The sequence below is a fragment of the Ambystoma mexicanum genome, chromosome 14 (assembly GCF_040938575.1).
Source record: "Ambystoma mexicanum isolate Mex_15411 chromosome 14, UKY_AmexF1_1, whole genome shotgun sequence".
Taxonomy (NCBI): domain Eukaryota; kingdom Metazoa; phylum Chordata; class Amphibia; order Caudata; family Ambystomatidae; genus Ambystoma; species Ambystoma mexicanum.
In genome coordinates, this window is record NC_090940.1 from 100,470,220 (window position 1) to 100,488,981 (window position 18,762).

Genomic DNA, 18,762 nt, shown 5'->3' on the forward strand with positions numbered 1-18,762 from the left:
CTGTTGTCCAACATGCGGGTGGGCTCAGGTGTGGGGCAGCAACAGCCTTATAAGCGTGTGGAGAGAGGACCTGGAGCTCTTTCTGGGTTTCCTGCAGTGGTGTGCTGAACGGGTGAGTGGGGCAGAGAAGCTGAAGAGGCCCTTGAGCAGGTACCCATTTCCCTGTCTGCCCTTTGCCCTTTCCCCAATTACCTCCTCTTGTTCTTCTTTCTCCCCCAACCTGCTCTATGTTCCACCAGCCAGCCTCCTAGCTGTCTGACCCTGCTCTTCTCTCTCCTTTCCTCTTTCCCTTTTCTCTCTCTTCTCTCAGCCTCTCTACCAGCCCCTTCTCTCCCCTCTCCTACTACCTCCCCAACGGCCATCTTTTCCTCCTCGCCTGGGTCAGACTGGGGCATAAAATTGTCTCGGGCACCAATGAAAAAGTATCCCACAGCAGCAAATGGCAATTCATTTCTTTTGTGACTGTTTGAGTAGTACCCAAGGATGAGGTTTTTAATAATATGCAATACAAACTGCTTTTTAAAGAATATTTATTCAGTAACACTGGTCAAAACTACTAGCCGCATGGTGAAGTAACTTATCAAACTGGCCCACATGGCCCACAAAAGTGGCCCACATTAGCATTTTGCGTTTTTTGGTTCAGACATTGCTCTGTAGGCCAGTCGGAGACTGCTCCTCGCTTCCCACTCTTTCTCTCATTGCTGCTCACTCTTTCTTCAATGTCTCCTCTGTCCAGTCTCTCTCTCCCCCTTACCAGCAGCCTCCCCACTCAACATTTCCCTCTCCAACCCTTTGCTTGGTGTCCCTTTCCCCCTCCACCCTGTCTGCATCCAAGCGTACGCCACAGGCAGGGACGTCATTTGGGGGTCGCCAGAGGTCGCAACTGCGACCTCTGGCGATTCCCTTGCGACCTCTGTGATCTTTTTGCGACCTCTGATTAAGGCCTTGCTGCATAATTCTTTTTAAAATAATCAGGGGTCGCGAAAAGATTGCTGAGGTCATGGAGCATGCCTTGCTGGTAACCATGCACGCGAGTCAACCTGTCAGTCCCTTCAACCTCTGATTATTTTAAAAAGAATTATGAGGCCAGTCACTGGCAGGCTGAATCGCACGTGCAGCGACTTGCAGGGCAGGCTCCATGATGCCTGCTTGGGGGCGGGCGCGGCTGCACTTGGTCTGGAGGCTGGCACTCGAGGTCATGGTTGCTTGGCAACCATGAACTTTATCCGACCTCGCATCCGCAATGTTTCCTGCATTGCAGAGGTCATGGAGCTTGCCTTGCGGGTTGCCGTACGCGCGAGTCAACCTGCCAGTGCCTTTCAACCTCCGATTATTTTAAAAAGAATTATGAGGCAAGTCACTGGTGGGCTGAATCACGCACGCAGCGACTTGCAGGGCAGGCTCCATGATGCCTGCATGGGGTCGGGCACGGCTCCACTAAGTCTGGAGGCTGGCACTCGAGGTCACAGTTGCCTGGAAACCATGAACTTTGTCGAGTCCGACCTCGTCTCCGCTATGTTTGTTTCCTGCATGGGCACCCGCACCGGGACACGGAGCATTGCCCAGCTTTTGAGACACAGAGTACCAGTTGCCGCATGCACGCAGACCCCCAGCACACCCATTCGCCCTCTCAAACACCCCCCAAAGTATGTGTCCCCACTGCTGGCTGCTGATGGTGCTGCTGCTGGAGTCCAGGGCGTGGGGGCGCGGGGATGCCCCGGAGTGCCCTGGCTGCACCGGCGGAGATCTGGGTGCGGCGGAGGAGCAGACCACGCGCCCCGAGGAAGACGACTTGAGCGACCCCTGCAGAAACCGCTCCTGCCACAGAGCCCTGGAGGAGCACTGCGACCAAGCGTGCTACAGAGTGGCCCCTGAGGAGCCCTGCGACCCGGCCAGCTACAGACCTCTGGGAGAGCCTTGTGGGGTCTACACTCCCAGCTGCGCGCACGGGCTGCGCTGCATCGCCCGGGCCGAGGAGAAGATGCTGCTGCAAGCACTGCTGCACAGCTAAGGGGTCTGCTGAAACCACACTGCCGCCGAGCGAGGTGAGGGCTGCATGCAGTGCGCACGGCATCGGCTGGGGCCACGGTTACTGTGGCACAGGTGTGCCATCGAAAAGTGAGTGCGTGTTGTCTCTGAGTATCAGCCACTGCTGAGAACAGCCCGCCAGAGAATCCGCATAGTGCCACAATAACGAGAGAGACAGCATTACAACGTGACCAGGAAAGCAATATCAGCAGACAAAGGACCACACTGCGGTACCGGAGAGGGCCTTTCTTCAGTGTAATGAAGTACTCCAAAAGACCTACAACTGTGGTGAGTAGCAACATAAATAATATTTATTTTAAAAAAGCAATGCCTTGGAGAAAGTGCTTGATTTGTGCTCTATCTGTCGTGAGACTGCTAAGCAGAAGATTAAAGAGGCCAGCTTTAACCACCCTTTGCTATGCCTGCCATTTCATTTTCGGCCTCGCTCCTTTGCAACCCGGGCCCAGTCGCAGAATTTCTGCCCAACCAAGATGCAGTCTTTGTGGCATTTCCTTAGCAGCAACAACTTTCCCTTCTCGGCCGCTGATAATTTAGAGCCGCAGGCTGTCTATGTGCCAAGAAAACATACTGCTTCTTTATGGCTGATAAATTCTGATGATTGCTCTTGTTTTCTTTTCTTATGTGAGGAGGCATTTTAATATCGCCTCCTCATCCATCATTATTTTTTTTCTCCCGGACCCAAACAGCTATCCTGTTGGGAAACACATGTCTGGTTGTTACTGTGTAAAGGCCAATGCCTCCTGGCCACTGCTTTTAATCAGAGCTAAAAGCGAAGAGGTTTGTTGTTGTGGCATTATTCTCTGCTTTGTGCTTTCCCCTTCGTTTAGGAAGCAAGGAAGCAGGGGGGACTGTGTAGGAATTCTAGAAGTGCTGGGCAGCTTTGCAGTATTTTTCAGGTGCCTTCTCTCCCCAAACCTGTAATTTGTCACTCCTGACAGGCACAAATATCCCTTTCACATCTGCAGGCTTCAGTGTATAGCAAAGATGTCCCTCTGCTCCTGTCCAGGTGGCAATAGGATTTTGGTGGTTTCCATTTAGCAAGAGTCAAAGGTGCTGTTTTTGTCCCTGGATCTTTGATATGCACATGTTTTGTTTCAAAGTTACTGCAAGTGCTTTTCACTTCCACGCACCTTTTGTCTTGTTTTCTGTGGAGGCAGGAAACGGTGTCCTGCAGGCGTGAGGCACAAGCAGTGGTTAAGTGCTATATAAAAACATCATTATCGTTTGGCCTTGGACATCTGCTTGCAATCAGTGATTTCGTAATATGGGCCAATACACACTGATATTAACGATACATATGGTGATCCATTTTTGTATTAAAAATGTACATCAATATACAGGGTTATCGTGACCATATTGTTCGTAGTGTACTTAGAAACAATGTTATGTGATGCCACTTCCTGTGATGGCATGCGGGGGCGTGGTCAAATGACATCACTTCACGTGATGTTACATGGGGGCGTGGTCAAATGACATGACTTCCTGTGATGTCACTCATGGGGGCGTGCCATTGTGATGTCACTTCCGCGACCCCTGGCATTTTGGTGAAATGACGTCCCTGGCCACAGGTCCCATGAACTTGGGTGTGCCTAGCCTGTATGCCTGCCATTGATGCCCCGCCTCGTGCCCGCAACAGTGGTTATAACATGCTCTGCTGGCAATAATTTTGCTTCTATGCCAAAAATAAATCTGTCAACTGAACAAAGATTTTGGTGCAGTCGTTTGGTGTTCACATTCTTTGGTGTAGCCGGCCTGTTATTGCTAGAGGTGGGACTCAGTACACCGATCGGCACAATGAACCCTCACCGGGTCTGTTAATCCCTGGCCAAAAACTATGGCTCTGCATGGGGTCTCCCACACAGCCTTCCCCATTTTGGCCTGTCTCCCACATCCACACAGATGCCCCAACCATACTTCATAGACATCTGACGCACTTTTACCCACTGGCTATGGTGAACAGACACAGAGCCACCACTCACTGAACACAGGTTATGGGGAAGTCCGGTGCCAATGTTCGCTTGAATGTTACCATATTGCAGTGCCGGTCTTCCATAAAATCACATCTTTTGTTTCTCTTTTCTGGAGTGAATGCAATGGAGCACTGTCTTTTTCCTCTTCCCACTTAATTCTTTGCACCTTTTTTGTATCCCTCTTTCAATACTACCAATTAAATGGAAACCCTTTTGCAGTACCGGGACACCAATTGTTTTAGAAATTGAAGTCTTCTCATCACCACTGCTTTGAAACTCCTTGTTGCTATACACTCGTAATCGGCGCCCTTTTGCCTAAGCTTGCACTCGCACTTCATTAAGTTTAAATGTCCGCCGACACTTGCACCTTATACTCCTGACCCAACAACCGTTGCCGGAAATGTAAACACTTTGAAAGATATATCTTGGTACAACTGCCAGGTACAACCCTCCCCATTGCAGAAAATCACCTTTTTTTCTTATTATTAAGCTGACTGCTCATCGGAGCCAACTGCGTGCGTATCAAAAATCGACCCATTGAATGTTTACATTTTAGCCCATTATTCGAGTCACATTTATGCTTTTTACCTCAACTATAATTACGCAGCGTTTTATATCAGCCAGTGGTCATAACAACATTACACTAGCACTGTTACATGGACCGTAGTGCTCATTCAACCATTCAGTTTCTTGGGGGCACATGTCTAAAGCGCACACTATTTAACACGTTGCATAGCCATCCAGTAGCGCTTTAAGTTGTTCAGTGTATCGGCGTGGGAAGGTTTGCTTACATCGCCGCTATGTGCGCAATACCACTTCATGGACACGCCCTTGTTAAAAATTACATGTCTTGTTTGGTGCTCCTCCTGCCAAAAGTTCCTGTTAATGCACCATTGTCGCATAAACCTATATACGACAGAAGATTAAACTTAAAGGTGAAAGCCTAGAAGGTCAAACAGATACAGTTCTCTCCACTGTTTTAATGTGAATCTGTCATGCTTTGGTAACTGTCAGGGCTCAAGTCGAGGGTACACGCGGGTGGACGGAGTTCACCCACTTTTTTCAGAGGGTGGACTCAGTCCCCCCCAGCAAAAATGAGAAACATTTAATGTCCTCTTTGAATTTATGAATTAAAGCAGACCTAATAACAAAACAACCAATGGTTCAATGTCCCATTTCAGTCAAGCAAGCTCATTGGAAAACATTTTTATTGGTTCTTGGAGTTTAAAACATGCACACCTTTTAATGTTTTCAAAAACAAAGAACAACATATCCTCTCTGGGTTTTGTGTGTGTGTGTTGATTTTATGAAAGGCAAATGCCATTCGTCCTCTGCAATTTGGGTGGTTATGCAAAGTAAATTTAATGAAATGTGCATATGTCACCTTGATATGCTAATTTCTGGCGACGTCACATAGCGTTTGTTCAGTCCACCCACTTTAATTTTTAGGACTTGACCCCCTGGTAACTGTTAGGATCGTACCATTTCGTGGAACTGTCAGAAAACCATTAATATTCCGGCTCTTGAACGTGGAACTTAAAATCGATCCTTCAGCAGTTTTGAGAGGGTCTTTCATGAACATAGTGATTGCGAAATAACTCCACCGCCAAGCTAATATAGGCAATCTACACAGACCACGCATACAATGCCTCAAAATGAAATGTCTCCGTCTGGAAAGGGAGTGCAGAAGCATCCGTTATCTCTGCTATTCTCGACCACGGATAAGCTCCAGAGGAGGGCCAGGATTGTCTAACACCTGGGACCTGAGCTAATGTAGTATGGCCCACCACAGTGACATTAACATCTGCAAATGACCACAAAGTGCTGCTGAGTGGGCCATTTGCAGATTTTGGGTGGGCCTTGCCATCTTGTACGGGGAGGATAGCTCAGGGGCAACGCGCTAGCCTTGGAAACAAGACGACGCGGAGCAACAAATGTCCGAACCCTGGGTCCGCGCTTAGAAAACTCTTGGGTATTAAGCGCGTTATAAATAACCAATTACAATCTCAGGCCCTACCCTCTCTACGCCTCTGATAGGCTCATATTGTACCAGGTCTTCTGCTCGACTACATCCTCGTTCCCCAATAGGCGTCTGCGTTGAACAGTGCTATGGAAGCTTTGCACTTGCGTGTCCTCTCGCAGCACATTCAATATCACGTTCCTGAAGCACCCATCTGCCCTCCGGGCAAGTTCCGATTAATATGGTGCAGGCCGTTACATGCTGACTGGCCTCAATTCACTCTCGCAAATCTACTTGCCACTTCACCACCGGCCATTATTATTTCCTGCTCCATTTCTCTACCTCCTTGAGGCTCTTAGTGACGTGCAGCCAAGAGCCAGCTTAGAAACCATGTTCCGGCTGTCGGGCAGCAGCTCACCGCCTTCCACTGACAGTGCAACCCATCTATTGACTTGCATCGTCCTTCCTGGGAGCCACTATGAGATGTTAAATTCATTTGTTCCCAAGTACTCTACTTTTAGAGACATACATGTGATCCCAACAGTCTCCGTGGGTGGTGCGACTACAATGAAGAGGGGGGGTGGGGGGAGGCTTCACGCTGACTGCCCCCTCCCCAGCCACCACAGCTTCTATTCAGCACACCTGCATTTGTTTCCTGGCCCTCCTGTGGACCTGACGTCACCAGTGAAGATGATGCGGGGGCTCAGGTTAGTCCATATGTAGTCACTGTATTAAAATCATATGTACATGGCCTTACCAGCTTCTCCGCGCCCTCCTGCCAACTAGATTTCCACCGAAAACGGGGCTCCAGACCTTGTACCACGTGGAGCTCTAAGACTAGCCCAGCCGCCATGGGCACCCATTACTAGATAACCTTACTGCAGCCCAGCGACACTATTTACCGTTATGTGGCCCCCAGTGCTCTTGCACACGGCCAGACTTTGAGCCCCATTGCCCCAGGGCTCTGTCCAGAGATTCCCGCCACAGAATTTCACACTTATCCGGTGCCTTTCATGCCCAACCTATTAACCCAGTCTCTCCCATGAAGGGAATTGCACTACAGCCACCCACTGCCTCAATGACTATGGGCCTGCCACTAGATCAGAATCCCTACACGACCAGGTCACAGGGATTGCCGGCCAACAGCTCCTCATGAAGGCGTCCACTGGTCCTTATACAGCCCAAATACACATCCTCATTGCACAGCTATACACCCAACCATTCCCTTGCATGTGATTCTGGCCAAGGCTAGCTGCCGTTCACAAGGCGATGACACTCAACAAGCTACTCCCTTAATCTCCCAGAGCTTCCCCTCGAGCAGCTCTACCATGATCCACTGATTTCCCCCCACCCCTTTATGAAATGTGCACTTGTTAACGCAAGATCTATTCCAGGCCACACCTTGGATATTAATGAGCTTATCGCAATAAAAAACCTAGATATCTTGGTTATCTCAGAGACTTGGCTACACCCAGCCCTATCCATTGTGTCCCCCAGGCTTCACCATGTTCCAGAGTGGTAGACTTAACTCCAGACACGAGCGAGTCGCACTGATGGCTAAAGACACCCTACCCTTCGGGAAGATCAGCACTACTCTGAATGAAAACTGCTTTACTTCAGTCAACTACCTTTCTCGCATGCAAACACCATTACCTTCCATGTCATCTATTGACCGAATTCTTTAAAGAGGACCTACTACATACCCTGGGCACTAACATTAAGCCGACCTCTAAAACTACCCTCTCAGGCGTCCTGAAACTTGGACTCAATGACCCTGATGACTCAAATGACACCTCTGTAGCCAACTCACTCAGTGCCCTAGGCTTCAAACACTGTATCAGTGCCCCTACTCACACCAAAGGGCAGAGCCTAGTTGGATCGCAGATCTTAATTGCCAGGTTCCCATCTGCTCTAATGCCCCCTGCCCATGATCAGACCACCATGTTGCGTCCTTCACTATCGCAACTATCTGCCAACCCACACGTCTCACACCGTCCTTGACACCTATGTTGACCCGCAGCTCCCGAAATCTTACCAAAGATCGAATGTTGCCTCTGCTTAGTACTCTCCAGTTGGAGTACCTCCACATCACTGACCCAAGTGTGCAAGCTAACCTCTACTTAAAGACCCGAACAGTAGCTATTGACATCCTCCAGCGCCTTGAAAAACCAAGTCTTCTGAACACATCAACTTGTGGTTCACACCAGACCTTTGAGCACTCCGGTCTGAAAAACGTGAAGCTGAATCAAAATGGAAAATAATCACCCTCTGACGCACAGAAGTTGCTGTTCACTACCGCCACTAAACTATACAAACAAGCCATCGTACTTGCTAAATCCAACACATATATTGCTAGAACCGATAACGCCAAGTCCAATAGTCGGGAGGTCTTTGCTATCCTATGAGAGCTGGAAGCCCCTTTCCGCCCCCCAATACTCCTCCTCCTAACATCACCAAAGATGAGGCGTGGTGATTGAACATACAAAAAGCCCTCCTTGACAAAATTTGCAGCCTATATAAATAAATCCACCTCAAGAAACCCTTACCCTTAGAATCTTCCAACAGCCCCTGACTATCCCCCACCACCCGTAAAGACCTTCCCATGTTTCACTTCAACAATGTCAGTGTCTGCACTTATCGCCATCCTAAAGGGCCTCAAACCTTCCAGATGCAAAGGTGACATATGCCCAGCCTGCATTATCAAGGACTGAGCTGAGGTCCTGGCCCCCTTCATTGCCACTTTCATTAACGCCTCCTTCACCACTGGCCTAGTTGCTACTAGCCTTGAGGCAGCTTGGGTACTCCCCCTTCTTTAAATACCTTCCTTAGACCACACTGTCCAAAATAACTACTGACCTATCCTAACAATCCCCTTCCTCTTAGTTCTAGACAGGATGGCATAAATTCATCCTAGGAATGTGCCAGTCTGGTTTCCATCCAGGCCACGGAACAGAATTGGCCCTGTTCGACTTGAAGAACCAGTTTGATGACATGGCAGATGAGAGAAGGCCGGGCCTCCTCCGACTCCTAGATCTCTCTGCAACGTTTGACCTGGTTAACCACACAATCCTCTTTCATCACCTTACCTGTGCAGCCAATTTCTCACCTGAGGCTACAATTTGGATTGCCCCCTTTCTGATGGAAAGATTGGTCAGAGTGTTCGCAGACAATGCCAGTGCCCCCCTAGTACCCATCTCCTGTGGGGGAGCTGCAAGGTGTAAAGACAGGAGGGGGGTGTCTGTTCTTCTGCTCTCTATATAGTAGAGGAGAGGCACAGAGAACCCCAGCCAAGATTCTCTATTATTGGTAAGTGGTCGTGCAATCAAGGCCTAGCTTCTCAGGAGGTGATGCAGGCTGGTTCTTAAGTACAGTGTAGTCCCCAAGCACCCACAAAGGAATGGCCGCACACTGTATCAGTTAAAACAGTCTTTATATAATTAATATACAAGGTTATGTACACTATCACAATAACTCACTTTGTGCTCAGAAAATCAACAATGGTAAATATATACAGTTCTACAGTGGTACCACAAATATTATCAGATCTCATTAAAGTGCATCAACTATACTGTCAAAATGTCACACAGATCAATATAAAGGAAACCAGCAGTAGAGAGAGGAAGGAAAGCAAGACGGTTCAACAATTGGCAGAATACTGGTCGCTAATGTTAAACACAGCTCTGTGTGGAGATCCCCCCCACCTGGGCAACCTGTAAAGTAAATATTTATCACAAGCCCAGTCCATATATTGTTCTACGAGTCATATTTCCCTCTACAATAGTTCTACAGGCCCAATGTACCTGGAATTGTGGTGTTGGTCCCCGGGGAATCAACGGCCCTTCTTGAGTGCCCTCCCTTTAAGGCAGAAGTCACAGGTCGTCGAACGTCCGACAGAGAACAGGGTGAACTACAGAGGTGAAGTGGCAGCTTCTTTCCTAGCGGTGCTCGTCGAGGACTAAGCGTTGGCGTCCTGCAAGGAGGAGGAGTGCGGGGCACCTCGGTGAAGACAGTTCTGGACCGCAAAGAGATGATGAGGAACTGTGGCCCAGCAAGGGCATCGAGTCGTCAGCATCTCTGTGCTCTTTAGGTGGCGGGAAACCCACCGGCGGATGCTCCTCGGCGCGTCGACAGTCGGGCCTTCTCCAGCAGGATAAAGTGGGCGGCGATGCAGACGAGAGCGTCCTTGGCTCAAATTAAGTTCTTAGGCAAACGGGAGCACAGCGGCTCCGGTCGGCGACGGCAGGCATCGACAGTAGCGGAGAACAGTCTGGGCGCTTCTCCTTGGGATTCCGCAGCAGTCCCCGTCTCGGATCGGCAGCCTGTCGAAGGTCTGTCGCCAGGGAGCTTTGGCAAAGATCAGCTGGTGCACGATGGTCCCTCGTAGCTCGTGAAGAGGCGCCTTACCAGGTCCTCTCTGGGTCCGTTTTTGGAGACACAGCAGCTTTCAAATTGTGAACGAGAGCAACAGCAATTCTTCTCTTCCAGCAGGACTTCAAGGTTAAGCTTCAGTTTCACTCCAGTTACTCTTCAGCTTCTGAACACGAATTCTAGCAGTGAGAGACCCCCAGATGTACTAGTTGGTCTCCCATTCATTCTGCTGGGTCACACTCAGGCAACCAATCGGTCAGAAAGGCATTCATGCAGGCAGACAGCCAATCAGGTGCATGGTGCATTCAGGCCATTCACTTCTCACCAGACACTCACAACAAGTTATGTGTATTGGGACAAGTACCCAGCCATTCAACACTCCACATTGCATTCATACCAGTTTGAGGCATGGCTGTCTCAGTCATGTCAAACACCTGATACTAGACACCCACAACACAGAATGCGTATTCGTAACACACTCCATTCACCCAGGTCCCACCCACAGGCGTATCCACAACATAGTCATTGGGAAGGCTCCTGCCAGTCTGGCCTGCACTTCACAACAACACCATATATGGAACTTCCACCCAACAGCCGATCGGGGGAGGGACAGAGTCAGGGCTTCCCAGGACTTTGGTAAAACAAGGTAACAGGCAATAGAAAGCAAGAGGCCACAGGGTCCATCTTATTTCCTATCAGGAAACAACTGATTCCAATGGCAGGGCCTGGGTATCCCAAAAGGGAGGATACTCGGGGCACCTGTCAAATTCAGCATGGAGCTGCCACCAGCCCATACCCTGCTCTGTGGGCCACACACAGGTGCCCAAAAACATACAATAGGGGCACACCCATGGGTGCCATAAGGGTATCCCATGGCTCTGTTCACCAAAACCAAAAGAGAGAGCTGCATCACCAGCAGTCCCACAGGAACTCCTGCACGGAAAACACAACAGAACACACGATAAAAAGCAGTAAAGGACAAGGATGCAGAGGCCCTGTCCCTCCGATGCATTTCCAGCATCACACAAGGGTCTTGTGTATCCCCTACACTGAAACATTTTTACCAAAGCACTGTTTGACCTACTAGACTCTATCAGTATATCATTATACCAATTATGCTGATGACCCTCAAATCCTCCTTTCTGGTTAATGCATCCAGACCTCATCTTTCCCCCGGCAGATGCCTTACCATTGCCCGAGCAGTTATTGGATCAAGGCTTGACTATTTCAATGCATTTTCTTTTGCAGGCACCTTGGCACGCAACAGCCACAAGCTGCAGGTTATCCAAAATAACGCTCTATGAGCAGCACTCAGCATCTCTAAAGCAGAGCACATCGCCACTGCAAGAAGAAACATTCTCTTGCTCCAGATACAAGAATGGATTATGTTCGAAACTGTGGATCACGCACAGACACGTCTCTCCAACGCTGCTCCCCCCCACCTCACTCAGAATATCATGAAAGTCCAATCAACCAGACCTTTTAGATCAGCATATGCCCACCGACTCGTCCAGCCTAAATTTAAATGGGCTAAAGCATGTAGGTTGACTTTCCCTGCTGCGGCAGCAAAACGCTGGAACACACTATTGCCTGCCCTGCAAGCTGAACAATCTTACTGGGCTTTCCACAGAGCCCTAAAAACCTGTCTGTTTGCCTGGATCTGGGGACTGCCACATCCAACCAGACAAAGCCGGATCTTGGGACTGCCACATACAACCAGACCAACTTTATAAAGCCATGCGAGTAACCTGTGATGTAACAGCACTCTGATGCCCTTGGTCTTAGTACGCTTTATAAATTAAAAAATAAATTAAATAAATTAAGGTCATCTAAGGCATACAATGAACGGGTGGACATGAAGCGGAGAGAGTATTTATGAATAATTGTTTTGATAGCCCCAGCTACTGAAGCAATTGTATTTTTATTTATTTTTGCATTTTAGTTCGCGGGAAAGTCCTGTCATTCTTTTTTTAATTAAAGGTACAAAACCTGTCCTCGACAGTTGTAATAGTGGCTGACACTTGATGCACCCTTTGCTCCAATCTGAGACGCGACTCAACGGACCTCTGCTCGATTTTATTTATTCATTCCGATCGCTGGTTTCACTAGAGAGAAAGTAACTGCACCGCTCCACTCATTCCAAGGTGTGGCGCTAGACTGAAACCATGCAGCGCGTGTGCAGGATTTTGCCTGAGCCGAGTGCATGTTGATTTATGAGGATGTGTTATTGCTGATCTACGCTGGAGCCACAAAATATCCTTGCAGTGTGAAAAGGTCAAGGCTCTTGTCCCCTATGCATCAATGCTGAAGAGGGACAAGAGGCCAGAGGTTCAAGTACCTTGATATCCAATGTTGCTTTCTAGTCACCAAATCTATCCTTTTTTTGTGAACCCATTTATACTACAACTACGAATGGTAGAGTGTTTAGCTTTATTTTCTTGCTGCTGCTGCGGATTTGCAACTGGCACTGTCCAACAAGGAGTTTGTGGCCTTGTATTATTACAACTATAGAATACATTTCTCCCTACTAGCAGGCAGAGCTCCTCTCAAAGTCCTAGTACTACGCCTTTTTGTTCACACATTGACACCTTAAGCAGCACTCATTTTTGTTGGAGCGATTGGTGGGGGAGAAGAGGGACAGACTTGTCTCCCATCTGTCTTGCTATTTGCATTGCGTGCCCCACAAGAAGTCAGCAGACCCACTGATATGATAGTTTGTTTATATAGCGCCTATACACAATGTGTTTCAAAATGCTTCATGGCAAGGGAGGGAACAAGGGAAAAAACAATGACATTCTTACAGGCCATGAACAGTAGGGATGTGAAATTAACTATTGTACTCGGCCTGACAACATTTCAGATAGTGCAAGAGCTAAGACATAGATGGATAAGGAAGGGAGGGGGAGAGTGGGAAGGAATGGAAGCACAGGCGGCTACCGTACTAGGCCTGACGACATTTCTGGTAGAACCGGAGAAAAAACAAGGTGAGGGAGAGAGATGCAGAAAGTGAGGGGAGGAACAAAACAAGTGACTATTCTACTAGGCCTGACGGCATTTCAGATAGTGCTGGAGGGGGAGGAAAAACAAGTAAGGGGAGGAGGCAGGAGACAGACGAGGTTGCTATCATACTAGGTCTTTCTGATAGAGTAAGTGCATAAAAGAAAGTAAGGGGAGGAGGGAAGGAAATTGTAAAAGGGAGAGGAGCAGAGTACAAAGAGTAAGCAGTCAAAAATAGTGGAGAAGCAAGAGAGGAGAGAGAATACAATTGCAGAAGTCAGTAGTAACACATAATGTTGCAAGCCTGGATACAAGATGAAGATGGGAACAGCATGATTCAGGCACACCATGAGAAAAGGTGCAGGCCAGACGGTCGATGCCTGTGTTCGAGACGTAATGGCAACTGTGGAGGGGTGATCTGCTGCAACTCTGGCTTGGAAGGTAGCCGATGCAGCTTTAAATTAGCTTCAGAAAGCGTATGCTGCCCTCCAGCTAATGTACAGTGTGAACAGGATTTTAGTGCTGCAAGGGTTATTGTCTCAGACCACAGGAGATGCCTCACTGACGCTCAAGAGAGCGCTTACTTTCCTAAAACCTAACAAGCATCTTATCACCGAAAACTGCGGCAGAAGAAAGATACCAGTTCCATTGCTTGGAAGACCCCACCACAGATTGCTCAGGTGAGGCATGTGTGCATGCAAGCCAGCAACATGCTGATGGACAGAGCATGAGTAAAGGCTGTGTAGACGTAGTCTACGACAGTAGTGGTTGCGTGCACTGCAAAAGTAAATCTTTCGGTTTGCCATCATCCTAAATGTATTAACCTCTACCAATGGAGCCACTCTCCATGGCCCAGTGCCATGCTCACACACCGAAGCTCCTGCTTTCATTTGCTTGGCTCTACTAATGGGCAGAGCCACTCTCCAAGTCCTAGTACTACACTCACAAACTGGCTCTCCAATCAGCTTTGCCACTAATACCTTTTTTCAATATTTGCTCAGTACACCATACCACGTCTCCTCTTTTGGTTCTGCCTTGCCCACTATTGTTGTGCCATCTCTGCCCAAATAGCACCACACCCCAAATGATACCACCACAACAAGAGGCACGGCGGATGGCGGTGAAGGGGCCTTGCTAGTGAATGGTGCCACTGTGCCAGGATGTTTCCTTTCATTGAGAGGTGGCATCCCTCCATTCATTAAGATGTGTTAGCTTTGTTGGCCAGAGGAAGGAACATTGGGGTCCTTTTTTTGGTGGGGAAGTGATGGCTCCTCCTTTGAAACCAACTGATGGCTTCCAGGAAATGGAGTTTCTTTTTTTGGTTTTTAAAGTAGAATTTGTTTTACTTGACCAAACACTAGGCGTGTGCTCCTGTGCAAAAGTGCTTAAGGGCACAGAGCATGCCATTGGCTCGGTTCACAGTCATAATCGAAAGTCGAAAGTCAAAATCTCAAACAAATAGTCGCATTTTTTTTTCTTCGAATGTCCTTTTTTTTGAAAGCCAAAAAAACCATGTAAAATAAAAAATGACATATTCGAAAAAAAAATGTCGACTATTTGTTTTCCACATTTTTGTAATTCGACCTTTTGCAGTCGACATTATGACTGCACACCCATTGGCTCTGCCTTGGGAGTCCCCTGTTGCATTGTGGCATGCCGGAGCGTGTTGTAGCCCTGCCAGGAAACACAGATGGCAAAGCCCTTCTGTTCACTTCCCACGGGGTCCCAACAGCACCTGGGAACTCCGATTTATTCATGTATCTTCGACCTAAAGTAAAATGGTGCAATGGATGAGCAAGATTAAATGCTTGAGGGCAGTTCTCGCTTCTGACAAGCGAAGGCTCTGCGGTGTTCCTTTTAGGGGGTACTGTCGAAGCTTGGAAAGCCCTCCAGAAGAAGCTCATATGACTGATGCAGGGCTCATAACGCTTAGGTTGTAAGGTGCTATATAAAAATAAAATAAAACCTTAGACCTGGTTTTGAACATCTGGCCATTACTATTCACTTCAAGACATCCAGTTATGTGGTCTAGATGTAAAGGACTGAAACCTTTGGCTTGCCAGCTGTGTTGGTCTATACATCCCAATGTTGCATAGCCAATGGTGAGGGATTATGGGAGTCGTAGTTTAAAGTATCTGTAGACCTCCGGGTTATTAGTTTCTCTCTCATCAAGGTAGGGCGCAAGGTTGTGCAATGTGCAGCGGGCAAGACCCAGCACTGTGCAGTGAATGCGTTGCTCCACTGGCCACCAATGGCAGGATGGCACTGCGCAGTCAGTGCTGGTGAGGAGTCAAGCCGCTATATTAATTCAGGAGGTTTTAAATCCGTAAAACAATCAATGGTCGTTATCTAGGGCCTAATGGGCAGGAGTAGGGGCTGTACCTTTACCCCCCATTCGCCAGAGGCCCGATGAGGCACAGTGCAGTCCGTTTGTTCCCCCCGGATATTAGTTCGCACAATGTGGTTGGGGCTACGATGGTTATTTTTTGCTATTGCATAATTTATTTAAACATTAAATTAAATACCTTAAGCCAAAACTTTTCCCAGATATGGAAGAACATGCAGTAGAGGTCACGTTGGCTTAATTCGGGTGGAAGATAATGTCCGTGGTTAGAAAATAAAGCGAAAACAAGTGGACACAAGAACGAAAGAAAGAGGAAAAGACTGGCGTGTTTGGGGGAGGGCCGCGGGGGGGGCTGTCACAGATACTATATTTTTAGCGCATGAAAAACCATGGGTGTGGGCCATAGAGGACGTGTCCGGAATACCTGCCTAACCTCTGGGTTTTCCTCAGAGACTCCGGGTTTTTAGCCTCTTCTCCGGGTCTCTGGGTTTTTGGCGGCGGAATCAACAAGAATGCAGACTGGAGCAAAATGAACGTACAATACTGCTTTCAATCCGGTGTTGAAAGCCAAGGACATAATTTGAGGGTCACCAGGGGTGGCAGTTGCGACCCCTGAGGTCTCCCTTGCTACCCCCTAGAAAAAAAATCCTTTTTTACTTTTTGTATTGTACCCGTGAGGGATTGGATCGAGCCGTATGAGATGGTTTAGCATGCAAGCAGTATTGTTTTTGTAAAAATTGCAAAATGCGATCAAACACAAGTAAATGAAAAAACTTTCTGTGATGTCATCAGAGGGCCAAGGTCATGTGATGTCACCTCCGCTACCCCTGGCATTTTGGTGAAATGACGTCCCTGTTGAAAGCAGTATTACTGCGTTTATTTTGCTTACGGTTTCATTATTTTTGGCCAGTTTGCCTTATGTTTTAGTCACCCTAAATTGAAGGGCGACTAGAACATAAGGCAACCTGGCCAAAAAGAATAAAAGCTTAAGCTAAATAAACGCGGTAATACTGCTTTCGATGACACTGGAATGAAAGCGGTATTACTGTGTTGTTTATTTTTTCAGCTTTCATTCTTTTTGGCCAGTTTGCCAGGGCTCAAGTCGAGGTACACGGAGTGAGTCCACCCACTTTTTTCAGAGGGCGGGCTCCGTCACGCCAGCTAGAGTGAGAAACATTGACGAGCCTCAGGGACTGAACCACAGCCATCAGGTTTGCAGGCTGGACACCTCACCACTACGCTGATGAAAAACAACAAACAACTAAGGTGAAATGTCCAATTTCAGTACTTTCACATTTTCAAAAACCCCATTTGAAGAAAGTATCCTCTTCGTGTTGTGTGTGTGTATTGATTTTATGGAAGGCAAATGCCATTCGTCCTATGCAATTTGGGTGGTTATGAATAGCCAATTTAATAAAATGTATTGCATTCCACTGTAAAGTGCAAACGGCACATTTTGACATGTGGGCGGGGTGTGTGCAAAAGGGCGGAATCTTGTGTGACTGTGGGCGGGGCATACATCTCAGGGCTTTTGATTTTCAAATGTAGGCAGGTATGGTGTCTGTCTGGCAGTGGCGGCTGGTGAGTTTGAAAGCTGGTGGGGCGTAAATTTCCCAGGGTGAATTTTGTAGCGAGCGCGCAAGTCCCGCCCCTGCCCCCCAAGGGAGTGTTGGGGGTTCTCCCCGCCCCCCCGTGAAATCCTTGGAAAATGGCCTACAAAATGTGCAATTTATTGTCCAAAAAACCCACCGACATATGAAAAAAAGTATTAGGTTTCACATATTAATGGTGGTACACTATTCTTGTGTGCAAGTCTGATGGTGTATTTTACAGCAGCTTGTATTGAGAATAGCTGGTACTATGGTGTATGCATAAAGAAATTCATTATATAGTCAGTAATGATGGAAACATATGTTTGTCATGCTGTTACTGGCATTCACATCGTCCATTCTCTTACTAAGGTGGGATTTTAGGCATTTTCTGAAAGGGGGAAAGTAAGCTAAAATATTACTTTAGTTTTTAACCACTTAATTAATGCGACATTTGCCCTACCTCTAATGGCTGTCTGCCTCGCTGAGTTGCCATTGCTTCAGTTACTCAAAGTTGCAACACGTGGAATGCACAGGTCTCAGAAATAGCACATACATATTGCATGGAGAAAAATGCAACAAATAGTTTACTAAGTTTATTATGTTGAGTGCTTTATTATCAACCAACAACCATAACATCAAAACATACTTCACATTCCTCACTGTTCTGTCAAATAGATCACTGCAAACTTACACAAAATCCTAACATACATAAGGCCATTGAAACAAAGAATTCAAGGTAACCCACAAAATAACTGCAAATAGCTTGTTTGTAATAGAACATTCACTGGTCAATCATTTTGAAAGTTTGTACACAAATTGTGCACGTGTATTTTTCAGAGAGGCAAATTTATCAATAGTCCGTGTATTGAAGTCCGGGATCTCTTGAATTCGTTATTTTTCCATGGACAGCATGGCCAAAGCATTCAGACGATCCTCAGTCATTGTGTTTCTCAAGAATGTTTTAACTCGCTTCAGGGTGGAGAAACAGCGCTCATACTCAGCTGTTGTCATGGGTGTAGTAATCAGAATTTTTAATAACTGCATTGTCTCACTAAATGCTTCTTCGAGATTGTTTTCAATGAACAATTTTAATAAAGAAACTGCCCCGCTTGAACTACAGAATTCTGGTCTCTCATAAACAATTGAAAGCTCAGTGCGCAGTCTTTCCCTATTTGACATGGGGTATGCTTGGACAGTTGCATTCAGTGCATCATTGGGAAAAGACTGTCCATGTGTTTGAAATAGGTCACTCTGCAACAATTTGGCCTCCTCCAAGTGGTTAGTAAATGCAAAGCGTTCTTGGGCTTGTGTAACTATAATATCACATACTTCTTTAGCCAAACGATTCAAAGTGTTCATATCTACATTGTGACTTGCAAAAGTTGCCTCTGATGGAAGTTTAGCTTCCAGATTGTCAGTGCTTTCACGTACTCTGCCAATGCACTTGATAAAAGTTGCAGTAGCTTTCTGCACATACACAGA